Source organism: Equus asinus, chromosome 20 (assembly GCF_041296235.1).
Source record: "Equus asinus isolate D_3611 breed Donkey chromosome 20, EquAss-T2T_v2, whole genome shotgun sequence".
NCBI classification, from domain to species: domain Eukaryota; kingdom Metazoa; phylum Chordata; class Mammalia; order Perissodactyla; family Equidae; genus Equus; species Equus asinus.
Window position 1 is genome coordinate 39,206,796 of NC_091809.1, and position 16,913 is coordinate 39,223,708.

The 16,913-nt window shown below is 35.2% G+C and overlaps 1 protein-coding gene across 1 annotated transcript in view; it reads left to right on the forward strand.

Moving 5' to 3' along the window:
- LOC106836009 (olfactory receptor 8B12-like) overlaps positions 1-16,913 on the forward strand; it is an 81,979-nt gene that overhangs the window by 47,460 nt on the left and 17,606 nt on the right. Inside the window, exon 3 of the mRNA XM_070490024.1 lies at positions 16,445-16,500. The gene's annotated coding sequence lies outside the window, so the exon portion shown is untranslated. The remainder of the gene's footprint in view (positions 1-16,444; positions 16,501-16,913) is intronic.

Sequence of the window (16,913 nt, forward strand, 5' to 3'; positions counted from 1 at the left end):
TTTTTATTTTGAGATAATTGCAGATTCACTTGCAGTTGTAAGAAATAGTGTGGAGAGATCCTGTGTACCCTTTATGCACTTTCCCCCACTGGTAACAATTTTGCCATAATATAGTACAATATCACACCCAGGATATTGCATAGTGCCATATACAATATACTGATCTTATTCAGGTTTCTTGGGTTTTACTCATACTCATTTGTGTGTGTGTGCACATTTAGTTCAATGCAGTTTTATCACATGCATAGGTTTGAGTATCTACCACCACGGTTCAGATAAAAACACTTACATCACCTTCATTTTCTAATTTTCAAAATAATGATTTGGTTTCTTGTTATCTTTCAAAGGCGATCAGTTATTTTTCTTTAGTATCTTTATACTCTCACCAATTTAAATATATGTTTTGTGTTTCAGTCCATTGTAATTATTATCCTCTTATTGCTCAAAATTTCCTATCTGTGGTCTGTGGAATTCTCTTCAGTTTGTCTCTCAAGTCATTTTGACAGTGCTATTAGTCTCTAATACCTTCCTTGCTATCTGATATGACAAGATGTTCTGAGCTCATCTCATGCATTTCATTCTTCAAACCAGCAATCAACCATTTCTCCAAGAAACTTGGTTTCTTTTAGTGTTGAATGATGTTTCAAGGTCAAAAATTAGGTCCTACAGAGGCTCATTGTTTTGGGGTTAATTATTGTTTCTAAATCTTTTCAAAAAGAACTAGGAAATTTGACCTACATGGTTTTTAAAGGATCTCTTTTTAATTAAAAGAGACCAATAATTTTACTAGGATGTTTTGATATTGATTCTTGGGCAATTTTTTTTGATGTGATGTTTCTTTTCAATATACCACTTCAAATCTTTTTTTTTAACACTAGGAAAATTTCCTTGAATTGTAGTTTTCATTTTTTATTCTGTCTCTTTATTTGGTTTCCTCTTTTGGGCTCCTATTCTATTCAGAGTAGATCTTCGTGGCCTTGTAGCTACATCTATTACTCTCCCATTAATTCTCTTCATTTATTTTTTCTTTTTACTTTTATCACTCTTTTTTGCCTTCTATTTCTCCTAAGGTATTATCTGTTGTGTTTACTTGCTCTTCTGTTACTTCTAATTCAATCTCAATTTCCTAAATTATTTTTTCTTTTATTTGTAATAATTTCCAGAGTTCTATTGCCTAATTTATGTTTTTCTAATTCAGAGTGTTTTTGTTCTTTCATACTTTGTATTATTTTGAAAATGTGTTTTATCTCACTTTGAAATAATTTAATAATATTTATTTATTTGTGGAAATGTGCTATGGACTGAATTGTGTCCCCCCCCCCCATAAGATATACACCATAAGCAATTGAAAAACTGGAAAAAACATATAAAATAACTTTTTTTAAGACATTGGGCAACAGGTTGATGAATTATGATCTAAGACAGAAGAGGAAGAAATGAGGTGAGCCCTGTATTCATCATGAATTTTTGTCTGGAGACACTTTCTAGATTGTGGACCAAAGAAGGTATATGCAAAGAGGGTGGAAGATGTTTGGTGAGTTGTTGAGAAGATTCAGACCAGAGTTTTTGGAGCCTGAAGTAGCTGGAACATGTAGAGAAATATATTGAAGCCACACAGAAAAACATGTCAGAAATCTGTATAGGGGTCTCCTTATATCTTTGTCAAAGTATTAAGCTACGCTTTTCTAAGATAAAACTCCATGAAGCTGGAGAAAGAATACATACCTAAAAACTTTAAGGTAAATAATTAATTATCAGAACTTACACAAGACTATGAGATGTTTGTGTTATAACCAGCCATCAAGATCTTCTTGGACACCTGTGACATTCCATAGAGAGCCCAGAAGGTTTGTGTTTTAATATTAGGGCTAAATTAGTTTTAGAACAAAACTTATGCTTGATATGTACTAACAAAGCTTAAATCAAGCCTCAAAAACATGAAGTCAATCTACAAGCAGCTTAACTGGCTGCCAAAACAAACTTTAAAACATTTTAAAGAAATAAAAAACAATTAAGAAAGTTAACAATGTCCAGCGTCTTATCAAAAATTACTAGACGTTCAGATAAGCAAGAAAATATGTAAGAAAAGCAAGAGAAAGAAATAGAAATGATAGATCTGATGAAATTTAAAGACAAGTGTTTTGAAACAGCTATTACAAATTTACATAGGGATTTAAATGAAGATATGAACATAATGAAAAGAAAAATGGAAGGTATAAAAATGAATAAAATAGTACTTTTAGTGATGAAAAATATGAAATGAAAATGTATTGAATGGCTTTAATAGCAGATTATATATTGAAGAAGAGAAGATTAATGATAGAGCAATAGAAACTATTAAAACTAAGACACGTAGAAAAAATGAACAAACACAATAACTTGTGGAACAATATCAAGTAGTCTAACAGTTGCATAATTAGAGTCCAAGAAGGAAGAGAAGGGACAGAAAAATTATTTGAAGACACAGCTAAAACATTTTATAGTTGATGGGCAGAGATATAGGTGATATAAGAAGTGTAAAATGTTGATAATTGTTGAGCTATGTTTTGGGTTCATGGGCATTTAGTAAACTATTCTGTTTATATTGTGTATGTTTAAAATTTTCCATTATAAAAAGTTGAAAAATTTAACTTAAAATAGATAATAGATCCAAGAGCCAAAGCAAACACTTAAAAACTGATAGAGGAAAAAACAAAATTTTCATGATGTTGGTATAGGCTAAGAGATTTTAGACTAGGCACAAAAGCACTCACCATAAAAGATGAAAAATGACGATTGGACTTTAAATAAAAACTTATATTCTTTGAAATAGACTATTAAAGAAATGAAAAGACAAGACACAGACCCGAAGAAGGTATTCAATGTCAGTGAAGTTGTATTTGGAACATATAAAGACCTCTTAACTCGCTAATCAAGAAGACAAGTAACCAAGTTAAAACTAAACCAAAAGTTTGGATAGACACTTCATAAAAGAAGAATTGAAAATATTCAAGAAACATAAAAATTTGTTCAGTATCAACAGGCAAATCCAAAACATATGACATAACACTATGTAGCTACTAGAGATATTAAAAAAAAAACCCTGACAACATTAACTGTCTTTGAGAATGTAGAGCAAGTGGACCTTTTGTACCTCGCAACTGGAAATGTAAAATTAAACAACTTCTTTGCAAAAGTGTTTAGTACCTTCTTATAAGGTTAAACTTGCTTATGGCCAAAGAATTTCACTCTCAGATATTTATCCAAGGTAAATGAAAAAATTTGTTCACAAAGAGTTCTGTACATGAATACATATATCTGCTTTATTCATAATAGCCCAAACTGGAAACAATCAACTGTCCATCAACAAATGAATGGATAAACTAATTTGTAGATATATTCATACAGTGGATTACTAATGGATACTACTGATTACTAATCAGTAAAAAGGAATGTTTTATTGATACACACAACAATATGAATGAATCTCAAAAACATTGTGCTGGGTAAAATACATCAGACACAGAAGAGCACGTTCTGTATGGTTCTATTTATATGAAATTCTACATCAGGCAAAACTAATCAATAGTAATAGAAAGCAAGTTAGTGGTTGGGCTCAGGGATAGAGGGAAATTGACTACAAAGGTGGATGAGGTGACTTCTTGTGGTAATGCAAATTGCTTATGTACAATAGTTGTATTTAATAACTTATTGAATTTAAATCAGTAAAGTTGACTTAAAATGAAAAAATAGAAATGGCCAACAAAAATTTCCAATGCCCAGCATCACTAGTAATCAAAGAAAGTGAATTAAATAAAAATGAGATGCCATTTTCAGAATCAAATTAGATTGAAAAGTTTTTGAATGATAAGATCTATTGTTAGCCAGGACATAGGGTAAAATGCACTCTTGTATATTGCTTGTAGGAGCATATATTGGGAAAACCTTATGTAAGTACAGTTTAGCAGTGTGTATGAAAAGCTTTAATAAAAAGCACATCATTAGACACAACAATCGTACTTTCAGGAATTTATCTTAAGAAAATAATGTTATGTTTGCAAAAATGCATGATGTATTCAGCATTGTTTATAGTGAAAAAGTGAACACAAAAATTCTCAAACTATGAAGAATTGACAGACTTATACTTCTCCCATCAAAAAGATACCACAAACCCATTAAGAATGATGTTTAATTTTAGTTATTTATATGAAAGATGTTAATGATATATATATATTTGGTGAGGAAGATTGGCCCTGACCTAACATCTGTCACCAATCTTCCTCTTTTTGCTTGAGGAAGATTGTCACTGAACTAACATCTCTGCCAATCTTCCTCTATGTTTTGTATGTGGGTCTCCGACACAGCATGGCTTGATGAGCAGTGTGTAGGTCTACACCCAGGACCCAAACTTGTGAATCCTGGGCCGCCAAATTGGAATGTGTGAACTTAACCACACATGGCCCCATTCATGATATTTTTTATTTTTTAAATAAAAAAAAGTTAAAAATTTTATATACAATATGGTATCTTTTATCATAAAATAATACTATGCAAATTAAGTGTATGCATAAGATATTTGGAGCAATATACACAGAATTGTTAACTGATTATTTATGGATTGTGGAAATATGAGTAATTTTAATTTTCTGTTTTATGTTTACCTACATTTCCTAATTTTATGAAATAAACACATACTACTTACAAAAAACTCAAAGTAAAACTAAACATAAAAAATTGACCATGTTACAAATTGCATATTCAGTGAATTGGCTTTCAGTAAATTGGCCTGTTGGTAAATTAGCTTTCAGTAACTGATTTCAGGCAACTAGCATGAATCTTTTAAATGGTAAAATAAACATGATTTAAATACTGATGGAGAGGAGTGAGCAACTAGGAAAATGATGCCATATTCTGAGATAGGGTAACATAGGAGAAGGGGAAATTTTAGAGAAAGATAATGCTAAATAAGTTTTCTGTGTATTGAGTTTTAGGTGTCCGTGGGGCATACAAGTTCAGATGTCCAGTAGGTTGCTGGTATTTCAGGTATAAAATCTAACCTGGGAACATAGATGCAACAGGTCAAATCATTCAATGTCAGGAAGTAGATGAGATCTTTTGGAGAAAATAAGTAGGACGAGAGGAAGAAAGTTGAGGATCCATGGATTATCAACATTTATGGGCAGGTAAGAAGGATCCTTGAAGGAGAATGAGAGTAAGTGGCCAGAAGTTGGAAGAAACTCAGAAAGTTCAGGTGTCTTGAAAGTGAAGGGATCTGAATAGTTCAGGTAAGAATTAGCTGTCAACAGTATCAAGTAAAATAGGACTGAAAAGTATTTACTGGGTTTAACAACATCTGATTTGATTTATTCGACAACATCATGACAGATAAATCAGGTTTACTTATTGCTGTTCTACAGAGGGGTAAATTCCAGGCAAAGAGAACTTAGTGTCTTGTTCAAGGCAGTACAGACAGAGCAGATCTTTAGACTCAGGAACTTCCGCAATAAAACATTGCTTCCTGATTTAAGCTAGTCACCAGGATAACGTTCCTGAGAAAAGGCTTTGTGAAATTCTGGAACATTTCACAGAGAAAGTGTGCGATTTTTGTTCTCAGTAAGGGTCTTTGTAAATTGCAGATAGCCCCTTCAATCTTTGTTCTGTATTTGTCCAAGATTTTTGTTAAAAATTTTTTTTTTGTCTGTGGATATGTCTTCATTATGTTTAGAATCATCTTCTTGGTCATACCTATCAAACCACAACTTGCACTTGAAGACCATCTTAGTTTTTTCTGATTAACCTTATCTGTATTTCACTCCACCCACACTCTTGATTTATCTTTCCTCCTTGGGAAATTGTAGATTTTATAGTATTGTAGAGGGAGATTTTCTTTATGAAATAGTACATATGTTCCTGAAATGTAATACTTAAAATAAGAATTTTATTTTGAAGAGCTTTGAGGCGCTACCTGTAGCAAAGATGAGCCCTGAGGGAGCACCATAACTGAATTCTTTCCCATTATCTCTGTGGCATAAACTAGGACTAGTTTAGGCAAATTTATAGGCAGTCACCTTATTGATACTCCACTGTCATTCCTTTTCCACATTGTACCCAATGAATAGGCAAGTTGAGGAGGTAACTGCTTTTGCAGATGAGAAGAGGAGCTCAGCTTTGAAGCTGGTGTTTGAATTGATCACAGGATAGCCTTTTGTAAATATCCAGTAAAGTGATTGGATACCAGGTTAAGGGCTTAATAGGAAGATGACGACTAAAGTTTCTAGTTTGGGAGACTCTCTTATAGAGGAGGTTGTTGAACAGAAGAGCTCACCAAGCACTTAAAGAAGAAAAAGAAGTGCATAGGACACTGGGAAAGTGGCAAAGGAACAAGAGACAATATGAGAGCTGCCTCTGTTAGACTATGGCCTCCTAAAGTGCATGAACAATATCTTTTTGTTTCTAAATCTAGAATTTCAAAATGCTAAATGATGTACAAATTAAAGCTATATTAAATATTAAAAAGAATGCTGTTCCACTTGACTCTCATTTAATGACCTTAATTTTATTCACTTCCTTAGAAGTTGAGGCCATTTTAAATGAAGACCTGTCAGCTACCATCTTTTCTCTCCAGCCAAGCTCTATGCCTCTTCTTGTGGAATTAATGCGTGTTGTTGTGTTTCTGTGATGTGTAGTGATGAACAACTTACTTGGTGCCATACTAGTGTTGTTTGCTTATCTACAAAGATTCTGAGACATATATGTAAAGACATTGTATACATGTTTATGTGTCAGACATACATTTACATTACATATAATATGTATATAATGTGTATATTTACATATGTTAGATATGTGCTAGAAATAACTAAAGCAAAGAAACCATTAAGCAGAGATTCAGGTTTTGGACAGGGGAAGGTTCTGTACCAAATGAACATGTCAAAAATATTTCTCTCGAAGATATAAGGATGGCCAATAGACACATGAAAAGATGCTCATCTTCACTAATCATCAGGGAAATGCAAATCAAAACTACACTAAGATATCACCTTACACCTGTTAGAATGGCAAAAATAACAAAAACAAAAAGTGACAAATGTTGAAGAGGTTGTGGAGAAAAAGGAACCCTCATACACTGTTGGTGGGAATGCAAACTGGTGCAGCCACTATGGAAAACAGTATGGAGATTTCTCAAAAAGTTAAAAATAGAAATACCTTATGACCCAGCCATCCCACTACTGGGTATCTATCCTAAGAACCTGAAATCAGCAATTCTAGGAGTCCCATGCACCCCTGTGTTCATCGCAGCATTATTTACAATAGCCAAGACGCGGAACCAACCTAAGTGCCCAGCAACTGATGATTGGATAAAGAAGATATGGTATATATACACAATGGAATACTACTCAGCCATAAAAAAGGACAAAATCGTCCCATTCACATCAACATGGATGGACCTTGAGGGTATTATGGTAAGCGAAATAAGCCAGACAGAGAAAGATGAACTCTATATGACTCCACTCATAGGTGGAAGTTAACATATAGATAAGGAGAACTGATTGGTGGTTACCAGGGGAAAGTGGGGGGGTGGAGGGAGGGCACAAAGGGTGAAGTGGTGTACCCACAACATGACTAACAATAATGTACAACTGAAATTTCACAAGGTTGTAATCTATCATAATCTTAATTAATAAAAAGCCAAAAAAAAAATATTTCTCTCGGTACTATTTCCTGCTTGTGGGAGCAAGTCATTGGTGAACTTGACTTTGGAGAAGCCATGGGTGAAATGTATTTGAATAAAGTTTTCATGGCGATAGTCTCTAAAGTGATGTCAACTCAGAGGAAGTTTTCCTGGTGTTGCATCATATGGACAAGAAATCTCTAGGACTCCTAGAGAAAAGTCAACTTTTAATGAATCCCTGAGGTCCTCTTTACCTCTAGGTCCCTATGAGAGTTTCTGATGGTTAATTATTTTTCTCCGCTTGTAAGTTATGTGTAGTGGGATTAACATCAGGCTTTGGGATTCATTAGAGCAAAATTCTAAGCATAAATCTACAAATGAAGCACCATTATTATGGAGAATTGGCTGAAATTGTCTCACAGAAGTGGATAAGCAAGCAGACAGTGATGTGTGCACACACATAAACATAGTGATACGTGCAGTAATTGTAGTTAGACTTTATAAGGGGCTGGGTTTCTGCATTTGTGGTATGATTTCATACACTTCTCATAGAAGCTCTGATCAAAAACATACCTTCCCCGGGGCTGGCCCTGTGGCTGAGTGGTTGGGTTCCCGCGCTCCGCTGCAGGCGGCCCAGTGTTTCGTTGGTTCGGGTCCTGGGCGCGGACATGGCACTGCTCATCGAGCCACGCTGGGGCAGCGTGCCACATGCTACGGCTAGGGGGACCCACAACGAAGAATATAATACAACTATGTACTGGGGGGCTTTGGGGAGAAAAAAGGAAAAAAATAAAATCTTTAAAAAAAAAACAAAAACAAACATACCTTACCACTTGTTCACTGAGGCTTGATTTTCTCCAAATAGTGATACTTTCGCCCTTTGGCTACAAATATTATAAATGCCTTGTGAAAGGATTTGGAGTATAGGTGTTCACATACCAGCTCAATTAGTCCCTGTACAAAGGGGTTTATCAGATCCCCTCCTGAGAGCTGACTTGAAAATTAAAGGAATTTAAAAGCAACTGGCACCTGCTATTTAAAGACCAGAAATGTGTGTGGGCAGTGACCTTCATTGTGTGACTTGTGATTTTATAAAAATCTCAGAAAGGTCTTTGGCTCTCTCTAACTTGTCACTATGTACAAAATTCTCTCCATTAGAGCCAGTGCTTATGGTGAAGCTATTGTCTGAATCACAGGACAATAATGCACGCCTGGGGGGAGTGATACATTAAGAACATTCACCCATTGATCCATGAGGGTAGCTGATGTTAACAGAACAGCTCTGACCATAGTCTTTTACGTCTTTGCTCAGGTGTCACCTTCACAAAGAGACCTAATCTATCATCTTATTTAAACATACAAACTACAACCCTTTGTTTTGTTTTTTATTGCTCTTATCTTCTAAAATATTACTTAAGTTACTTATTCCTTTTATTTATTGTCTGTCTTTCCCCTACTAGAGTTAAAAGCTCAGTGAGGGCTGGGACTTTGTTTTCTGTAGAGCTTTATCTGTAATCTCTAGAACAGTGCCAGACAGAGAGTTTCTCAGTTAATACTTGCTGAATGAATCAATGAATGTCATTTTGTTATTCAAGACTCTCAGAGGTTACTCATTGGCTAACACATTGCCTTTAGGATTAGCATTGTAGACTCTGCTTAGGGTGTTTCTGGTGTACTTTTCCAGACTAATTCCTTTGTGTTTTCAAGATTTACCCAGGTTGTTGCAGGTATCAATAGTCTCCTCCAGTTTATTGCTGTGTTGCAGTCCATTGTAGGAATATGCCATGGTTTATTTATCTGTTTTCCTGTTGATCCTTACTTGGTTCACTTCCCAATAAGGGAAATGTTTTTGGCTGTTATAGAGCTGCTGAGAGCATTTGTGTAGGAGACATTTTGTAGATATAAGCATTAATTATTTTAGGTATAAGACTAGAAGTGGAATTGCTGGTTCACAGGGTAGGTGTATGTTTCACTTTACTAGATACTGCCTATTTTACAAATATTTCTACCATTTTACATTCCCACTAGTGATATGAGTGTTTTATTTGCTTCACACTCTTGCCAATATTTGGTATTGTCAATCTTTTAAATTTTAGGTATTTTAATGGGTATGTATAGTAATAGCTCATTGTGGTTTTAATGTACATTTCTTTGAGCAACTTTCCATATATTTATTGCCCATTTGAATAACTTCTGGTGTTTCTGTTTATATATTTGTCTCATTAAAATTTTTGTCTTTTGTTTGTAGGTGTTCTTTATATAATATACGTGTGAATTCTTTGACAGATACATGTATTGTGAATATTTTCTTTCTGTCTGTGGTTTTCCTTTATACTTTCTTAATGATGTATTTCAAAGAGCAGAAATTTTTAATATTGGTCAAATCAAATTTATGGTATTTTTCTGTTATGATTAGTACCTTTTATGTTTAAGAAATTCTTCTTACTCTAAGGTTTTCAAGATATTCTTCTGTTTGCTTCTCTAGGCTTAACATTCATAGTTAAGTCTCTGATCCATTATGGATTAATTGTGTATGGTATGAAATAGGGGTGGAGGATCATTTCTGTTTATGTATAGATATCCAGATGTTTGAGAATCATTTATTGAAAATATCTTTTCCCACTGAATTGCTTTAGCACCTTTGAAAAAAAATCAATTGACCCTATACATATGGGTCTGTTTCTGGATACTCTACTCTGCTCCATTAATCTATTTACCTGTCCTGACTTCACTACTATGCTGTTTTAATTTCTGTAATTTTATGTAATTCTTGGAGTCAGGTATGTAAGTCCTCCAACTTTTTTGTTTTTCAAAGTTGATTTGGTTATTCTAGGACATTTTAATTTCCATATAAATTTAAGAATCCTCAAGTCAATTGTGACTGATGTCTGCTGGTATTTTGACTAATACTGAATTGAATCCATAGATTAATTAAGGTAGACTTAACAATTTAACAATACTATTTTCCAATTCATGAACATTGGTATATTTTCCACTTATTTAGATTTTTATAAAAGTTCTTTAGTCATAGTTTATAGTTTTCAGCATAGAAGTCATACACAAATTTTGTTAAATCAATTTCTAGATATTTCATTTTTTTGCTAGTATAAATGGTATTTTAAAATTTCATCTAATTATTTTTTGCTAGTGTGTAGCAATACTGTTAATTTTATGTTAACCATGTATTCCTGACCACATTAATTTACTTTTAAATTCTAGTAGTTTGTTTATAGATTTGTTTGTATTTTCTATATACACTTACATCATCTGTATATAAAGATGCTTTTATATCTTCCGTTCCAATCTTTAGATCTCTTTATGCAAACAAAACAGGGAGAACAAATTTATACTGGGAATCTCATCTAAGAGGATTTAGTTTGAGAGCACTGAGCAGCTGGAAACTCAGTTGGGAGCAGTGTGCAGAGAGGTGTGAGTGGAGGGCAGAGGTAGTCAATGGGAATTTTGGGCTACCAGCATGTACCACATAATGACGTTTTGGTCAATGATGGACTGCATATACAATGGTGGTCCCATTAGACTAGTACTTTATAAACTAGGTGTGTAGTAGGCTATACCGTCTATATTTGTGTAAGCACACTCTATGATGTTAGCACAATTACAAAATCACCTAATGATGCATTTCTCAGAATGTATCTCTGTTGTTAAGTGATGTATGACTGTGTATGTTTTCCTTTTTGGCTGATAGATTGTAGAGACTGACTTATGCTATCCTTCTTTGAGAAGTTTGAGAAGCTCAACACTTTTTATTATTGAATTAGCTAGAACTTCCCATACAATGTTGACTAGAACTTGTGAAATGGACATTCTTGACTTGGTATTGACCTTAGAATGAAAGCATTCAGTATTTTACTATTGAATGTGATGTTAGTTGTAGGTTTTTCATAGGTAACCTTTATCAGGTTTAGGATATTCCTTTCTATTCCTACTTGCTGAGAGTTTTTATCATGAGTGGGTGTTGATTTTATCAAATAATCTTTCTGCATCTATTGAGGTGATTGCATGGTTGTATTCTTTTATTCTATTAATGTGGTGAATAATATTGATTGATATTGCAAATGTTAATCCATGTTTGTTTCTCTTTTCCTACTGTCTCTTGGATTATCTGAATGTTTAAAACTCAATTTTACATCTTCTATTGGAATTAGCTCTACTTCTCTGTATCATTTTTTTAAAAAGATTTTAATTTTTTCCTTTTTCTCCCCAAAGTCCCCTGGTACCTAGTTGTGTATTTTTAGTTGTGGGTCCTTCTAATTGTGGCATGTGGGACCCCGCCCCAGCATGGCCTGATGAGCAGTGCCATGTCCACACCCAGGATTTGAACTGGCGAAACCCTGGGCCACCAAATCGGAGCGTGTGAACTTAACTGCTCGGCCACAGGCTGGCCCCTCTATATCATTTTTATTGTATTACTCATTTTATTTGTATTATTATATTATGTTTTATTGTGCTATCATTTTATGTGTTTTACTTTTACATATATTTAAAAATCCACCATAAATTGTTCATCTGTTGCTTTAAATTGTAAAAGTAATTTGACTTCTCAAGAAATTTACAGAAATTAAAAAAATATGTGCACCGACATATTTACCATTTCCAGTCTTCTGCATTTCTTCCTCCAGATCTGAGCTTTCATCTTGAACCATGTGTTCTTCTTCCATCTCATTTTTTTTGTCTTATAGGCTTATTGGTGACAAATTCTTTTACTTTTTGTTTGTCTGAAATTTTCTTTCTTTTTTTTTGAAGAATATTTTTGACAGGTATAGAATATTAGATTCACAGTTTTTTCTTTCAGTATTTTAAAGATGTCATTTCATTGTCTTTGGACTTTCATTTTTTTAAAATAATAAGTCAGTTATCATTCTTATTTTTGCTCCTTTGAAAGCAATATGCCTTTTATCTCTAGTTACTTTTAAACTTTTTCTTTATCCTTGGTTTGCAGGAGATTGAGTATGATATGCCTAAGGGTGGTATTTTGTATTCATATTGCTCGTGTTTTCCTGAACTTTTTTGTTCTGTGGGTTCATGTATTTAATCAAATTAGGGAAATTTTCATCTATTTTCTTTAAAAATATTCTTTCCTCCAAATTCTCACTCAATTCACCTTTTGAAACTCTGATTACACATATGCTGAACTATTTAAGATTTTCCTAAGGATTTCAGTTGCTATGTTCTTTTTGATTATTTTTCTATCTGTATTTTAGTATGGATAATTTCTATTGATCTGTTTTGCTTTCAATGACTCTTTCTTTGGCTGTGCCCAGTCTGCTATTAAGCCAAGTCAATGTATTCTTTATTTCCAATATTATATTTTTCAGTTTTGAATTCTTTTGAAATTTTCCTTTAGTTATTTTAATTTTTTATAAGCCTGTTGAAATTTGCCATCTGTTAGTCAATTTTATATTTCCTTTATCTAAATTTAAATAAGTAATTTTAGTAATTATTTAAAAGATTTTGTCCACTAATCGCAACATTCAGGTTACAATTGGATCTGCTTTAATTGAATATTTTTTCTTGACCCATAAATATGATTATGGGTCATATTTTCTTGCTTCTTTGTAGTTTTAGTGTTTTTGATTTTATGATGCTGAACATTGTGAATATATTGTAGACTGGATTATGTTATTTGTCTCTACAGAGAGTTGAGTTTTTTTCTGCGTGCAGTTAATTTGCCAGCAGATCACCTTGATCCTGTTGAGACTTCGATTTAGCTTTTGCTGTAATGGGTCTGTTTCAGTTTTGCCCTTAGCCTGAGGGCTTAGTCCTTACTCCTAGGGTATGGATTTCAGGGGTCTCACTTTGATGCCTGGCTTGTTCATCAAAGCCTCTCTACTTTCACCAGGTCAGAATACTAATATCTGCCTAGAACTGTACATCCTCCGTGATCTCTGTTCAGTTCTTAGTCTCCCAGCACCTGTCATCTCCTAGACCTATGGAGACTTGCCATACACCTAGAATGTTTAGGACTCAGCTATGAACACAAGGTAGTCCTTTATGCAGATGTCTGAGGGTCCTTTTCTTTGGATTTTCCTCTCCATCCTTGCCCCTCAAATTTCAGCCATCTTAGCATCCTGAACACTGTCTTTATTTATTCCATTGGTAGAAACTGCTTCCATTTGCTTGGGTTCCACTTCACTGTGCTTGATTTGGAAATTCACCATAGAGAGCAAGTTAGGGTGAATGTGGTAGTCACCTCGTTTTTTTTGCCTCCTCTCAAGAATTTCATCCCTGTCCTCTCTGCCTTCCAAAGCTCACAAATTGTTGATTTACGTGTATTTGCTAGTCTTATAGTTGTTTATGTTCAGAGGGTAAGTGTGATAACAGCTACTCTTTATACCTGAAATCAGAAGTCTCATTTTTTCTTTTTAATTATTTTTTCTTTGAATTCGAGCCAAGTGGAAGGCCATATGGGCTCATGAACTAGGAGAGATTGGAAACTTGGAGAGTAAAACTAGATGTGTGACCTTGGGCAAGTGCCTTTACTTCTTTGGATATCTTTGTAGTCTTTGCCTTTAAGATGAGGGTAAATATTAGTTCTGTGGATCCATACATTGCTGAGAAAATAAAAAAAAATACAGCTACCATATTCATACCTATAGAGATTCTGATTCAGAAGATCTGTGTGGAGTCCATAATTTCTTTTTAATAAATAGTCTAGGTAATTGTGCTGCTCAGCTATGTTTGAGAAATATTGGATTTGATAATTTCCTGGGTCTTTTCAGGTCTAAAATTCTATCAGTCTGTGGACTTGATGTTAAAGTAAGTAAGTGAAAAATCTGAGAGACGAAAAAGCATAGGATAGATAATTTTTTTGTCATGGCAGAAGTTGGTGTTGGGGAGTAGAAGACAGAAAAAGGCAAAAGCAATCCAAAGAGCAAGAACAAGTTTGGATGTGTCCCTGCACTGGGAATCTGACCTGCTAGGATTCACTTTGAGAGCACTGAAAAGCTAGAAAGTCAGTAGATAGAAATGCTCAAAGTCAGGTGGGTGGACGGCAGGGACAGTAAAGGGAATTTTGACTAGTTAGTAATTTAGAGAAAGGCTGCTCTTGGCAGAGTTGAGAGCAGTTACCTGACAGATGTTTATTGTTACCATTAAACTCACACTCCGTGAGAAGACAGGGGAGGGGATGCAGAGAAGGTGGGTGGACTGGACCTCTGGGAGGCAGTGGAACCATGGGAGCATCCCCCTTTGCCTCCCCCCACAGCAATGATCCAAAATGCAGATCCTCATGTACGGGCAGATATGGCAGTCCTGGCTTAGCCTCCCCACCCCTCACCCCAGTGTTGTTGAGTGGTGCACAAGTCCTGAGGCTTCGGGACAAAGAACAGAGCCGGTAACCCAGCCCCCTCCCCTTCTCACAGCAGTGATGCTGGTCTTTCCACCAGAGGTGAAAGCATCTAAAACACAGATTTCCCTGGCCGGAGTAGCGTACCCTTGCCTGAGGTTTCAAAGCACACCAACACGTGTCAGTGACCAGAGATGCAGGAACAGCAACAACACTCGTCGCTTAGTTCTTGCCCCTCCCCTAGCAGTGGCAGTTGGCACATGTGACCTGAGGTTTCAGGAACCCATGATCCAGCCCACAGTGATGGCACCCTCAACACTGGCTCTATCAGCACGTGAAAAAATGTTCAACATCACTAATTATTAGGAAAATGAAAATCAAAAGTACAATAAAATATGACCTCACACTCATTGAAATGGCTATTATTAAAAAGACAAGAAATAACAAGTGTTGGAGAAGGTGTGGAGAAAAGAGAACCCTCATACACTGCTGGTGGGAATGCACACTGGTGCAGCCACTATGGAAAAGAGTATGGACATTTCTCAAAAAATTAAAAATAGAAATACCATATGATCCAGCTATCCCACATCTAGATATTTACCCAAAGAATATGAAAACACTAATTGGAATAGATATGTGTACCCCTATGTTCATTGAAGCATTATTCACAATAGCCAAGACTTGGAAGCAACTCAAGTGCCTATCAACCGATGAATAGATAAAGAAGATGTGAAATATATATATATATATATATATATATATATATATGCACACACACAATGGAATACTACTCAGCCATAAAAGAGAATTGTGCCATTTGTGACAGCATGGATGGACCTTGAAGGTATTATGCTTAACAAAATAAGTCAGGCAGAGGAAGACAAATGCCACATGATTTCACTCGTATCTGGAACACAGACAAACAGATTGGTGACTATCAGAGGGAAAGTGGGTAGGAGGAGGGTGAAAGGAATAAAGGGACACATATGTATGGTGATGGATGGAAACCAAACTTTTGGTGGTGAACATAATGCAGTCTCTACAGAATCCAAAATATAATGAGGTACACATGAAATTTATGCAATGCTATAAACCCTTGTTACCTCATTAAAATATTAAAAAATTAAAAAGGAAAGAATTGTTCCTAAAAGTGAAATCAATAACAAAGGTAGAACAAACATTTTCTTCTTCCTTTGACAAAGTAACCTCTGAGGAAATGGTCTTGAGGGAGTCTCTGTTTTAATAATTAGGCTGCTGATACCTCTAATCCTAATAAAGATCTTTAATTTCCTGTTACCCACTGGTCAGGAAAAGGCAGTCTCCTTCCTTGGTCTTTTGGGCAAATCAATAATTGGAAATCATCTTCTCTTGTGCAGAAGGGGTTACAAGGTAAATTAGATGTTCTGATCCTTTGGACTTGACTGGGAGGAGAGAGTTCTGAGCTCAAAGCTGTGTCTTCTATTCACTATGGTCACTTTCCTTCCCAGGACAGTTGTGGACAGGAGACTACTAGTGTAGCATACTGGCTCTAAACTAAAGGAAGGTGAGTGCCTGGCTGACCCTGGTCAGTAGTGTAACATAGTTGTTACGAGTGCAAACCATGAAAGTGAGACTGCCTAAGTTCACCTTCTGGCAGCAACTCAGTAGTTTTGGGACTTTGGGCTAGTTTCTTAACTCAGTTGTCTCATCTGCAAAATGGGGTAGTATTATAACATAGCTCTTAGTACACAGCCTCTCATAGTAACCACTTAAATAGCGTTAGTTAAAAAAAATTATCATTAAACCTAAAGCCACTTGGGCTAAGAGATCTTGGAAAAATATGACCTCACCTTCTTGATCTGAAAACAGTGACCCAGAGGTGGGAGCTCTAAGCAGAGTCACGTCACAGTGTCTACTGCCAGTCAGGGCTCTCTCCAGGGAAAAGGACCAGGTTTCAGTCACTGAAACAGAGGCAAG